This window comes from Lepisosteus oculatus, chromosome 4 (assembly GCF_040954835.1).
Source record: "Lepisosteus oculatus isolate fLepOcu1 chromosome 4, fLepOcu1.hap2, whole genome shotgun sequence".
NCBI lineage: Eukaryota > Metazoa > Chordata > Actinopteri > Semionotiformes > Lepisosteidae > Lepisosteus > Lepisosteus oculatus.
Window position 1 is genome coordinate 26,212,249 of NC_090699.1, and position 13,929 is coordinate 26,226,177.

The window sequence follows — 13,929 nt, forward strand, 5'->3', positions numbered from 1 at the left end:
TGAAAAACGGAATTGTTTCTGATGATCTATATATGTTTTAACTTGCCAGTGTGCACTTACTGTACTTGTAAAGGAGAACTTGTGGTCTTAGCATTATAACAGTTTGTAGTGTGAAAGCGAAATGGTCTCAAAAGGCACAGTACATTTTTACACATACTCAGTAATGTTTCAGAAAAAGAGAAAATCACAAATTATTTTGGTGGTGATGATATATTAGATAAGATAATCGGACTGATAGTATCTAAAGTAAAGATCTAATAGTTCAATGTTACAGAATAACGTTTTGTATCTTAATATCTTTTATCTTCATTTCAAATATGCCCTTCCACCTCAGCATTTTGAAATGAACATCCTTCAACATATATACATTTAATTTTGGTACTGATTGCTTTTATTAAAATAACCCATTTTTCTTTGGTATATCTTTGGTTTCTTTCATATGCCAGCACCAATATCACCCTGCAACTCACAACTGGCAACCCACTGAAGCTAAGTAGGTGTAAGCCTGGTCATTACCTAGGTGAGAGACCTCCTGGGAAAAACTAAGGTTGCTGCTGGAAGAGGTGTTAGTGGGGCCAGCAGGGGGCGCTCACCCTGCGGTCCATGTGGGTCCTAGTGCCCCAGTATAGTGATGGGGACACTATACTGTAAACAGGCGCCGTCCTTCGGATGAGACATAAAACCGAGGTCCTGACTCTCTGTGGTCATTAAAAATCCCAGGGCATTTCTCGAAAAGAGCGGGGGTGTAACCCTGGTGTCCTGGTCAAATTTCCCATTGGACTTTACCAATCATGGCCTCCTAATAATCCCCATCTATGAATTGGCTTCATTACTCTGCTCTCCTCCCCACTGATAGCTGATGTGTGGTGAGTGTTCTGATGCCAGGTGGGGCTACACATTGGTGGTGGTGGAGGGGAGTCCCCATTACCTGTAAAGTGCTTTGAGTGGAATGTCCAGAAAAGCGCTATATAAGTGTAAGCAATTATTATAGGTTTTAAACATTTTATTAAAAATATGTCAATTGTAAATAAATGATAAATTAATTATCATGGCCAAGGAAAGAAATAGTATACAAAATTCAGATGAAACCAAGAATGCTAATTTCTACAAAAATATTAGTGATTTGACAATCTAAATAATACTCTTTTTATAAGTAAAGAATGCCTGTAGTTTTTGCTTTTAACAATAAAGTAGAATTGGAGGTGTGCATTAAGAACTGTTCTCATACAAAGAAAATAGCTCTCTGGGGCTACAATAATGGTGCCATTTTAATCATGTTATTGAAATTGTCAGCTGGGTTAAAAAACTTTTTCAGCAAAGCCACACAAAGGTTTGTTACAAAGGCACCCATCATCCTTAGATAAGGCCTCCTGAAAAGGCAATGTCAGGACTAAAAAATAGCATTCACCCCAATCACTTTGCACTGAGCTGTCAAGAGTGTTGCATGCCTCTCGAGAAGTTCACAACAGAAGCTAAAATTCAAAAAGGACGCATGCAAGAAGAAACTCCTTAAAAAGGCAGTTCTAGAAAGATTCTTTTTATCTGAAATGTATTACCATCAAGTCATTCAAGCTCAGTATTAAGATGCCAGAGATTAATTCAATGTGTCCTGAGAAAGTTTTTCTACAGGCTCATTCTGAACTTACATTCCTGATTTTAGCATGCAAAGCACCAGTCCATCTGATTTAGGAACTGAACTGAATCTGTAAATCAAAACATTTATAAGGAAGCATTAAAGATTGTATCTGAGATGCACAGTCATATGCTGTGAAACATTTTCTTCCCCTTTTTAATCTTTCTTTAGTTGAAAGGGAATTCAGAGTCACAATGCTAAGTGAAAACAAAACTCAGTTATAACCACAGGTGAAAGAAAAATTCCACTGTTACTTATAAAAAAAGTTTTATTTAGGAAATCTATTACATAACCTAATGGTAAACCAACAAGCTGACTAATCAACTATGATTCTGAAAAGCTTACTCTAAGAAACAAAACCTCTTAGAGTATCTAGCCTTTACAGTATTCTGTGCTGCAGCTAGAATGTTAGGAATAACAACAGCAGTGCTGGCAGTGTGGATTAGAGGTTAGGGCTCTGTAACTGGAAGGTTGTTGGGTTCAAATCCTTGATGGGGACCTGCTGATTAACCCTTGAACAAAGTGCTTAATTTAGATTGCTCCAATCAAATGCCCACCTGTACAAATACACACAGGAACATTTATAAGCTGCTTTTGATTAAACTTTAACAACAAATGTAAGGCTTTAATCACCTTCTATTCAAAATGAGGTAAAGGGGGCATAGTGTGCTGTTCGCTCTATACCTTAGACATAACAAGGATAGAGAATACTGTGTGAAAGTTCAATTGATTGCATCTGTACAGCTTTCTTCATTATGTGAAATCACTTCACATAAAAAAGGTAAGAAAAAAAGATATGGTAAAGCCAACACGGAGGTGGAGAACAAAACAGAAAGCCGAGGAAGTGTAATCTTCTTGTGTAATCCCAGCAGGTCGGTAATTATGAGCTGTGTTGCTCTCCTAACCCTGTGACCCACTGACTGTCAGTGGAAGCCCGAAATGGGCAGTCAAGTGGAATGAAGTCACAATTCCATGAAAAAGTAAAGCAGGCAGCATACAGTACATTGTCCCATGTACTATAAACATCCATCTTTTATTGTTTGCAGCACAAAATCAACTGATACTGTGTGTTTTTCAAGAATGAAGATGCCAAGCAGATTGCAAGGCATCTGGACAAAACTTTCTTTCAGAAAGACACAAGGATACCCTTTTTAACTTGAAGTAAAGAGTGACAATCAAGATTAACTTAATAGTAAAGATGGGTTTTTTCTCCACTGTCTGACTAGAAACTACTGTATACTATGTAACGTTTTGCACACAGTGGTGCACTTCTCCATTTCCATTAAAAGTATGTGAATTAAGATTACATTTAATTTATCTGGGAATTTGTGTGTCTGTCAATTTATTTTTTATGCATTAATCATGACAACATAAAAAAGGACTAATTGTCAGTGAGTTTCTTCTCACAGGTTTCCAAATGTGCTTGGATCTCCCAATAATCTGGTGGTAATTATTTATGAAAATCAGAATAAACAAAACAAAAACTAAGACAAAGCATAATCTCAGGCTCCTGTATTCAAGATGTCACAGAATGATAGGCAATTTCTTTCCAAGAAGGATCGTAGCCATAAATCTGTCATGATCTTACAGTATACATTAGGTAGCAATCAAGATTACATACAATTATGTATTTCTACAAATCCTATTTAACAATATCTGATATTAACAATTTCCTGGAGGACGTGGCTGCTTTTCTGAGAAAGGATGCATATTTTCATTTATATTCTGTGACAACACATCTCAATGGCAGGAGCTATTGTCTATTTTTTGGTTTGCCGTGAATCCAAACAGGGCAACACAGTGACACAGTAGTCCGTATTGTTGCTTTACAGCTGGGGCTTCAGTCCTGGGTTCAAAACTGGCCTGGTATGTGTGTGCATCTGTGTGTGGCCTGTGATTGGCTGGCATCCTGTACAGGATGTATCCTGATCTGTGCCCATTTCTTGCTGGGATCGACTCCAGCTCCCCCACAACCCTGTATTGGATAAACAGGTAAATCCAAATACAGTCCAGGAATTGGAACTTGAACGCAAACACAAAGGATTTTTACACGGAGGATGTATCACTATTGCTTTTGAAGTTATATATGAAGGGGCCTTTCTTCACATGAAGGTGACGTAGTTCTAGGAATCTGTCATTTCTATTAACTGTAATGCCAGCCCAGCTACACAGCTTTCTGTGTAAATACAGTTATTAAATAATATGTAATGCATTATTAGCAATAGAATACAATTCTCTAAAAATCCATCCATCCATTTCTTAAGTGCTTTATCTAATACAGGGTCATGGGGGAGCCAGAGCCTACCCTGGCAAGCACAGAGAGCAAGGTGGGATACACCCATACACCCATGCAGGGCACAAACACACAAACACGAACACACTCACACCAAGGCCAGTTTTATAGAAGTTAATGAAATATCTTTGGACTGACACTATACTCTAAAACAAGCGCTTTCTTTCGGATGAGATGTAAAACCGAGGTCCTGACTCTCTGTGGTCATTAAAAATCCCAGGGTGTTTCTCGAAAAGAGTAGGGGTGTAACCCCGGCATCCTGGTCAAATTTCCCATGCCTCCTAATAATCCCCCTCTATGAATTGGCTACATTACTTTGTTCTCCTTCCCCACTCCGACGGCAGGCGGAGCGACCCGCCGGTTGGAGTATTTCTCGGTCGCAATTAATGGCAACGTCAGCTCAAAGATTTGGTTCAAACCACCAAATGGAGACGGGCGTGCCGACAAGTGGACCCTGCTGATGCGGGATTAACACTAGGAATGAGAATTAAATATCTTTGGACTGTAAAAAGAAATCAAGAACACTTAGAGCAAAACCCACACAAAACTATAGAATATACAGGTAACACCCCAGGAATTGAACCCTGCAAGACAGAAATGCTAACCACTGTCCCACCAAGCCATCCTTCTCGCGAAACTCCATTCTGGTTTGGGAAATGGTATCAAATACTGATATTTCCTACTGCTGTGATTTTTTGCATAATGGAAAATGCGTTATGCAAAATAAAATAAATAATGCATCATTTACTACTGATAGGAAATAAAAACCCTTTCTTAACAAGAAACCCTCAGGTACAAATACTGATTTCTTCCAGGCGAAAACAGCTAAATGAAAGAAGTGAGTGAGTCCCCTTTATAGACTTTTGTGATGCCTATTTTTAAAAAACAGACACTGTAAGTGCTGTGAAGGGTTAGTATGCCTGTATACTATCTTGTAAACTCGATATACACCTGGTGCTCAGGTTTTGCCACATTTCATGGCACCGTTTACAGTTTCTTTTCTGTTACTTGCTAACCTAAACAGAAACAATAAAAGCAAATCCCTCAAAACATATATTTCAGAACATCATCCATCCATTTTCAGTAATCGCTTTTTCCTTAGAGGATCACGGTGAGTCAGAACCTGATTTACATGGTAGGACTATACCCTGGGAATGGGATTCCTGTCCATACAATTAGAATATGCACATGAATAGAAATATTTAAAAAAACTGCCACATACTGTATAAAGCAAGATTCTTAATAAAATTATGTTGTTATAGGTTTTGCACTCAAAGTGGCTAGTAGCTACCTGACAGGTGTACAACGCCACCTGCTGGAGGACCCTGACACTGCTGATATTGCGGACATGTGTCCACGTCTGAAATATGATGCACTGTGGGTGATTTCACGTCAAGGAACTGAGATTTTTCCCCATATCACAAACTGTACAAATTATAACCGCCTGGGATTGAGAAAGTACATTCTATTATAATTACAGTATTGTATGTATATGAAACAATTTCTCTGAGTACTCTGGTTTTTTTCCACCTTCAAAAGACATGACAGAAGCTGACAGAAGTCTCTGAATTGTCACTGTGTGTGTGCTTAATGAACAGGCATTCATCCAGGAAGCTATCCCAACTTGCACTCCGTGTGCCCAGGATATGCTCTATGATAATTGATGGATATAAAACAAACTAGAAATGTAATCCTAGTTATATCTTCTTTATAAAGGCCTTCATCTCTATTCACAAACCAGACCCTTGACGTCATTTTCTTATTAGTTACAGCCTGGATGAACCAGACACTGCAAGATTAAGAGGCTCAGATCAAAGCACTTGAAACCAGTTGAGAATCAACAACTAAATTGCTTAGCCTTGTAGGCCTTTAATCAAAAGCTTATTTATCTTGTCTTCTTGTGTTTAGCCCTCACACTACACACCAGAGTGGTTTGGTCAGAGATATATAGGGCATTTCAGAATGGTTGGGATATCACGGTGTATCTGCTGCGGATGCTGGATTTGTTTAAAATGCAAGCTTTAACCCAGCTTGTATAAGAGAAAGAGGAAATAAGTTCTCTGAGACTTTCTAGAGTACATGTGTAAACCTGCAACTCAGCTTCAATGGTAACATGTTAGTTTAAGGGGTGCAAATTTATTGTAATACATTTTAATGCTTCAGAACTGAAATTTATTTTTAAATTATTATGAGTGATAAATGTGATAATAAATAACTCTGCTGCAGATCAGTTGGATTCCATTAACAAATCCCTTCTCCTGACCATTGCCAGAATCATAACAGTATAACTATTTATATCATCATTAATAGCGTGTTAATAGATTGCTTATTGATAGCTATGACAGAGGAGTAAAGCTCTGTAGTGTGAGAGTTTTAAGCAGAATTATATATTTCAGAATTTTCTGTGTGCACATTCTACAACCAGAATAAGAAAGATTTTCAGTATTATGTAGTTATATATAAATAAATCAAATCAAATGGTGAATGTTACAACCACCATCTGGAGAGAAATAAATATGAAAGCAGTGAACCACATGCTTAATACATGCTCTTGAAAAGAAAGTAATTTTATGCAGCAAATAATGTCTGTGCGCAATAAATAATGTCAAAAACATTTATTGGCAGAATGAAATTTTAGGAGGATGCAGCACATTAATATTTTCAATCTGATGTTGTAGTTGAAAAGATAAGTGTACTTAAAAATATTATAAATACCTTCTGAATAATTCTTCTTCAGGTTAGCAATAAAATATAATCAGACTTAAATTAAAAATATTCATAGTTTAATATGAATAAGGATGATAATTATATATACATACAGTATATGACATTACTTTTTATTTAACTGGCTTATCTTTTTCAGAATTTTAATGTGGCATCCAGTCATCTGAACACATGGCAAGTGCGCTCAGAGCACCAGAGTGATTGTAGGCCTAAACTTAAAGTTTGGCTTCCAGCTGAGGCTATTGTGTTCCTCAGCAACATTATAAACAGGATCCTACTGGAAACAGGATGTACTCTATCCACCCCCTACTCATGCCAGTAAAGCCTCTGAAATACCCCAGCTGCTTGGTACAGCAGCCTCCTGTACAGTAAACAATATGCTAATGAGTGGCGACAAGTTTAAGTTTATAGATGAGGAGGCCTTTCTGCTCTAAAAGGTTGATTTTCCCACTGTTTGGATAAAAACGGCCATGTAACAGAAAACAGAAAATTATCATGTGAAGTAACTTGATAACATAATGTTCTATGCAAAGGTATCAGCAACTTTTACATTCATCTAAGAAAACGGATTTTTCATTCAGTCAACCTTCGTTTGTCTAGAAAGGCAAATTTAGTTATGAAATAGTATTTCCAGCATTTTTCTCTGATACTGATATTTAAATCTTTGCATGTATTTAAAATAAACAATTGTGCAACTGCATAAAGATATATTAGAAATTGAAATATTTCTATTAAGGCAGTATGATTTTAAGTCTCTCCCTGTCTTATAACTTTCGAAAAGCAAATACACCTTTGCAGTGTGCATGGAGCTTTGGATTCATGACGGCTTTATACAGTACATTGCACTTTAACTGGATTCATGCTGACATGTTGTTAACTTTACACTTTGTGTAACTTATATAGTTGATAGTTTAGGGCAAATTTGTTTGATATAATTCAGCTCAATAAAAGCTTCAAGGGAAGACAGCATAGAGTTCTAGACATTACACGTTACACAATATATTGTTATATGGAACTAAACAAGGAAAGAAAATGCAATGCAAAACTGCAGAAACAAATCAGCACCTGGGCTTTGCTATAAGGCTGATTATGAGAGGGCTGGTCTTGCTGGCGAAGTTTTAACAGGAAACACTGAAATAGGTCCGAGTGGTTTCCCTGATGGTTTTCTCAGCGTGTTTTAAAAATGTCACTGCAGAAAGCTACAATTTAAATTTGCAGTTGAGAAACTAAGAAAAGCAGTAAATGATTTTTATTTGCCCACACGCTATGTATGAATTATTGATGGCAGATAGAAAATAGGCACACTCTCTCATTTCAGACACACCCTCTGATTTTAAGATCCCAGATTTGCTCCCCTCTATTAGAAATTATGATAATGATATTATTATTATTATTATTATTATTATTATTATTATTATTATTATTATTATTATTATTTATGGGACATGAACTTTCTTCAGTTTAAAATTGAATTAACCAGGCCGGAGCCAATATTGAATTGTAATTCTAACTTTATTCACCACAAAATTCACAATAGTATTATTTCTGTACTACCATATGGGATATGAAGAGGCTCAAAAAAACTATGATCACCTCAGAAAGTAAGCAAAAAATATTCACATTTTGATTTCAGATTGAACAGTTCTCTGCTCTTGGTTACAGAGTCTGGAATTAAGTCCTGGAATGTTATAGGCAGTCGACAAGATTATCTGACCAACTTTGAGGTACTCTAAAATAAAGCTATTTTTAATTTATTCATACCAGTTTTCAAGACTTTTCTGCATATAGCTGATGATTTATAAAAAAATAGGCCATCCACCAAGAGTCCTTTCGTTTAAATTCTGCATAGTGATAACAATTTAATAAATTCTGATAATGCATTGAAATTAAAAAGATACAGTAGAAATTTGGTAAACTGCAATGTATTAAAATATTTGCAAGTCTTCAACTCAATCCTTAAAGCTATTCGATATACTATAGAATTTTCAGCTCATACCCACCAGTGTAGCAGTGCTAGACAAAATCCTTAACTTCCTGGTGTCCGTGTTTATTTTTCTGCAACCCAAAGGTTGCAATCACAGTTTTGCTAAAGAAGAACTTCCTAGCATTTGAAAAAGGTCCTTTCCTTATCTTTTTCTGGCTTACTTAGGGATAACTCTCCTTCCACCACCAGTGCTTTACGCACTTTGGGGACATCTGATTGAGTCATATCCACTCTTCCTTCAAGGTTTTCTTTTTCGTTTTTTTCTGCAACATAAGCAAATGCTTCTCTCCATCTGCTCAGTGGTGCTGACTGTTTCCTGAACAGAGTAAGATAGTCTTCCTGTGCTGTGCCACAGGGAAACGTTGCAGAGGGACCTCAAACAGGTCCCAGATCAAACCCTTTCCAACAGACTAACACAGACTTTAACCCTATTCATTCATCACGGATTAATCCTGGAGCACTTACCAATAATACTACACATCCCTTCCTCAAATAAATATAATCAACAAAAAAGCCAAATGTAAAGTCACAGTACACTGAAACAAGTCTTGATAAACTATTATTCAATTTCAGATAATTTCACTTTGTACAAATAAAAACAGACTGATACACTGAAGAGCAAATACTATGTAAATTCTCCAGCTACGTTATACCTAACACAAAGTGATAACTGAAACTAAGCAGTATGCACAAAAGGACCTGGCTTTAGCTTATGTCTGCAAAACATCATGAAATAAAAAGAACTGATTAATTGGCTCAGAATTAGTTAGTAGAAGGCTCATCAAACATAGAGATAAAGAAGATTGGAAAACCTATGACAGCCAACCTATTACATAGCCAACAATACATTTTTCTCACTTTCTCAATAGTATAAATGAATCAAATACTTTCCTCTTGAATCCATCATTAAACTCAATTACTTGTAAGAGATAATGTGCTTATTCTCCAATTACTTCAATAATCTGCTGTAGTTAAATGTTTTGAATAAACTGTGTTCCCTCACCTTGAAACATATACTGTATCACCATTCTCACATACTGTTAATTCAGCCCTTATACTGTGGGTTGACCCGCACTCAGAGTGTCACCTATTATCTTACATATAAGGAACTTATTTGAGAAAGGTTACCAATGAGAGGAGGCCATCCAGCCCATTTAGCCCAATTGGCAGACATTAGTTAATTAATCTAAGGAGCTCATCCAGCCATATCTTAAAAGAAGCCAAGAAATAAACATTGTAATGTTGGACTAGGTTTTGAACTCAAGACCCCTAGTTTACGAGACCTGAGCTATAGAATTGCTAAGATGGATGTTAACACAGGTCCCGGTGAGGCTTGAACTCACAACCATACACTAACCAACTTCCCAGCTGAAACTGCAAGATATAGATGTAGTTTAAGACTGATCCATATAAAGGTTTCACAAAATATGTGGTTGAAGTTGTGCCCTGATTTAGAGCCACTCCATTGCAAATGTAAATTACTCTTAAGGAAGTGGATACTAGTGTTTCTTAATTTAGAAAAACAACAATATTATTTAGTCAGTACATTATTTCAGTTTGTAGTTAGATTCATATTTTAGCAAATGAGTAGTTTATGAAATTCCTAAGCAGCCTTAACAATATCAATACCCAATAATGTGATGCAAATATAAACTCATTACTCATATGAACTTACCTAAGCAACTAAATTGCAAGAACAAAATGTAACACAGAAAAAAACAGCCTCAATTCAAATTTCAGATATTTCCTAAAGTTATGAATAAGTTGTGGGCAAATCTTTTCAGAAATATTCAACCATGATGATTTAATATGCACATGAGCAGAACCCGTAAGAAACATGAAGACCAGAACAAACCAAAAGATGTGTTTTGACGTTTCATAGTATTAAGTTAAACATTTTATGTCAGAGATATGGAGACTGGAGGTAGTTATACTACCATTTTGGATTGCAAAATTTTATCATTAAGTACTTACAATTACTGGGCAGGCTTCAGTGATTCAGTGCAGGCAAACCTTGTAGTCCATTACATACTTTAACCAGGTATTTTCAGTCGAATCTTCCAGGATGTTCACAGCAAACCAGCAAAAAGTCTGGTGTATTCACATAGTTATTTCTCTCTGTAGCTTCTCCGTCTGGGAGTATTTGGGGTTTTTTTATCCTGGAGGAAAACAGGAACTGCAGATTTTTGTGCTTCACCAGCTGAGACTTGATAGTTCTATTTCAGTTTCGGGCTTACTTCATGAGGCATCTTCCACTTCGGTTTAGCAGATTGCTTACAGGGTTTCTAGGCACCTGTGAAACGACAGAAGGAAAATTGTATATAATGAATTACATCACACGTAAGCATGTGGTCCTCCTTCTCTCACACAGCTCAGCAGAAACCACAGCCTCAGCGCAGAGGGCAGGGCTGCAATGAGGCAGCTCACACAGACTCAAGCTAGGAGAACAGGCTTTAGCTTGAGGAAACAGAATCAGTAAACCTGAAAGAGCATGAGCCAAGATACTGAGATGATTCTTGGTCCTCCTGGGAGACTCTTTCAAATTCAAGTAATGTGCTCATCTGCCAGTCCTATAAAACAATGCTCCGGTTTCTAGCAAGGCACGCTAAGCAGCAAGGTGTAATTGGTGAAACAGGGTATAAGCACATTTTGAAATTAAACTGAATGTTCGGTAACCCTGGTAGTTCAGCAAGACATATGTTTCATCGATTTAACCACGCTGCTACAAAACAGAGAAATTTGCTAGCATTGCTTAATCAATAACTGAATTCCAATATGCCTAAATACTGTAAGCATTTTATTGATCAATGAAAAATGAGAATCAAAATACATTAATAATGCATTGAACTGATCAGATGTTCTGATCTTTGAATTTGTTATTTTCAAAGTAGGATACAGGTAAATGGTAATGAACATATATCATTTCACATATTGTCTTTTATTAAAATACAAAAATGTACACAAAATCTGAATATGTAATTTATTACATGAAATAAATAACAGTATCATCATGTGTAAAGATCTAATTCTGAAATTACTATTTGTACATTCTCATTTTTAATCTCTGAGGAAACAAGATATTACAGATGTGTTTGGGGGGATATACACCCCAGATGCTGGATATTTTCAATTTCTGCCTTAAAAATGTATATAAATGGATGGATTCTTTCTTTCAATACTCTGTCTAATCTCTGCAGTCCCCTTAAGAGAAAGAGTGTGTGAGAGAGGGGGAAAAAAGCACAATGTATCTACCTGAGAATACTCTGCAGCAGAAGAATCCAAGCCCTCATGCATTCCAAGCAGTTGCTATGGTGATGGTGTAGCATGGCTGAGATGGGCTTGCACTGGCTTTCACTGTGGTGGTAATGAAGTAACATTTAAGACTGGCAGATTCCTTTTGTTACGTACAAGCTGTCCAGTAAAGTCAAGCTTCAAGGAATAAACCACTGCACTAAGAATCTACAGTATGACGTCTTATAAAATGAGGTTTCATGCTTTAGGATTTCTATGGTATGTACTGTACATAAAAGCTTAAATGAAACTGATTTAAAACCTTCTAAAAAGAACATTACAAGGCACTGTGTCTGGCAGATTGATCTGTCTCAGGGAATCCAAGTGGCTCAGCTGACAAAGCCCCTCACCTGAGTGTTGCAGGTCCAAGCCTGAGCCATGCCATCCCCGACTGTGAGTGTGACTGGGATTCCCCTATTGGCAGAGCACAACTTTATGAGTACCACTGAATGTAGGGTAGGATTAGATTGGCCATGGTTTCCTTGAGTCCCAACGACACATTGACCCCAGTGGCTTCCAGGATCATGGTGCTGTTTGTAAGGGACAGGCCGCTCATCCACTCTGTGATAAATCGACAGTTTGGGGCTGTGCTGCCTGTGATGCTCACAGACGAGCACCTTGAATGTGGACTGATCGGGGAAGTCTGTCTACAATATCTCATTCTCACCTGTTGGCAGGGTTCACAACTGGTTGTCAAAAGGTGAAAAATATACAACAAATTAGGTAGGGATATTACAAATAATAATTGGTAATTCTGGAATTTCTAATACAAATTTAAATGCTAGTGCAAATTTAAGTGTCTTTTGTTTTGTAACCTGGCATGTGTGGTAAATTGATAATTCACTAAAAATGCATTGCTGGAAAAACACAGTTATGTGTTGTGGCTAGTGAATTATATTGTTAAATGACTTTTAATGGCAAGATGATGGCTTAAATGCAAAATGCAGAGTACAATAAAATAGACAATTGGATATCCCATTTCAGCTATAGCTTAAGAAATCCTAGTTTAAGGTGAAACTAAAGCCAACATATTTTGAATCAACAAAGATGCTAATTGCTAAGAAAATGATTATTCAATTTTAGCCCATACCTTGGCTACCTAGGAAAGACATCTCTTTGTAATCAAAGTTTTAATGCAAAAGAAATTAGTGTCTTTGGTATACACTATCACCATGCCTCAAAGAGCAGTGTTCACTCCAGATGGCCAAGAGACAGCAGGTTAATCTGTCTTCTCAGCACTAACTAACATGACACTGCTGATAGCAAACAAGGGTGGAGGAGCTGACAATGCTAGAGCAAGAAGCTTAGCTTCACACCAGGGCCCTGTCAGTACAGTACAGGAAGGTTGAGAGCTAATTTTGGGATGTATGCATACGTATAGTACGTACTGTATGTTTGTAATTAGTCAGTAGCATGTAATCTGCCTAGATAAGGAAGGAGAGTATAGGTATTTTTGTACAGGAGAGGGTCTAATATAACAGAAGTTTGCCAAATCAGTATTCTCAATATCCATAATCTATACTTTTAATTGTCATGGCTAAATGTCTAAAACTTACGATCAGCTGACAATAAGACATTGTGCTGAGCCCAGTCACCTTTTCAGAAGATGTGGTATAGCCATATCAATAATGAAGCGGGCTATAACATGCCTTAGAAAAATAATCTAATAATAATAATAATCATATATTAGACATTAATGATTAGACATTATGTATAATAATATACATTGTACATTCATATAATATAATATAATTAATATAATATATAAAGAACATAATAATGCAGATCTTATCCATTTTAAAATTTGATAAATGTCTCAATCATTGACAGATGCCAATAAGTTATGCAATGTCTTTTCATAACTGACCAAGCATGCAGGCTCTGCTGGAGATGCTAAAGAGGAAGTAACACTTTAGTCCTGAACAGATGTATCTGTCACTAGGCATCAACATATACAGTACCTCTCACAAATGACCTATACTCAATGCTGCAACATTCATCACA

General features: G+C 36.7%; 1 protein-coding gene across 7 annotated transcripts in view; it reads right to left on the reverse strand.

Moving 5' to 3' along the window:
• ptprea (protein tyrosine phosphatase receptor type Ea) overlaps positions 1-13,929 on the reverse strand; it is a 118,945-nt gene that overhangs the window by 27,780 nt on the left and 77,236 nt on the right. For 5 of the 7 annotated variants that reach the window (XM_069188995.1, XM_015347016.2, XM_015347012.2 and 2 more), the window contains exon 2: positions 10,609-10,927. The gene's annotated coding sequence lies outside the window, so the exon portion shown is untranslated. Of the gene's footprint in view, positions 1-10,608; positions 10,928-11,886; positions 11,989-12,275; positions 12,298-13,929 lie in introns of those variants that run through there. The other 2 variants (XM_015347013.2, XM_015347014.2) reach the window with 2 other exon arrangements.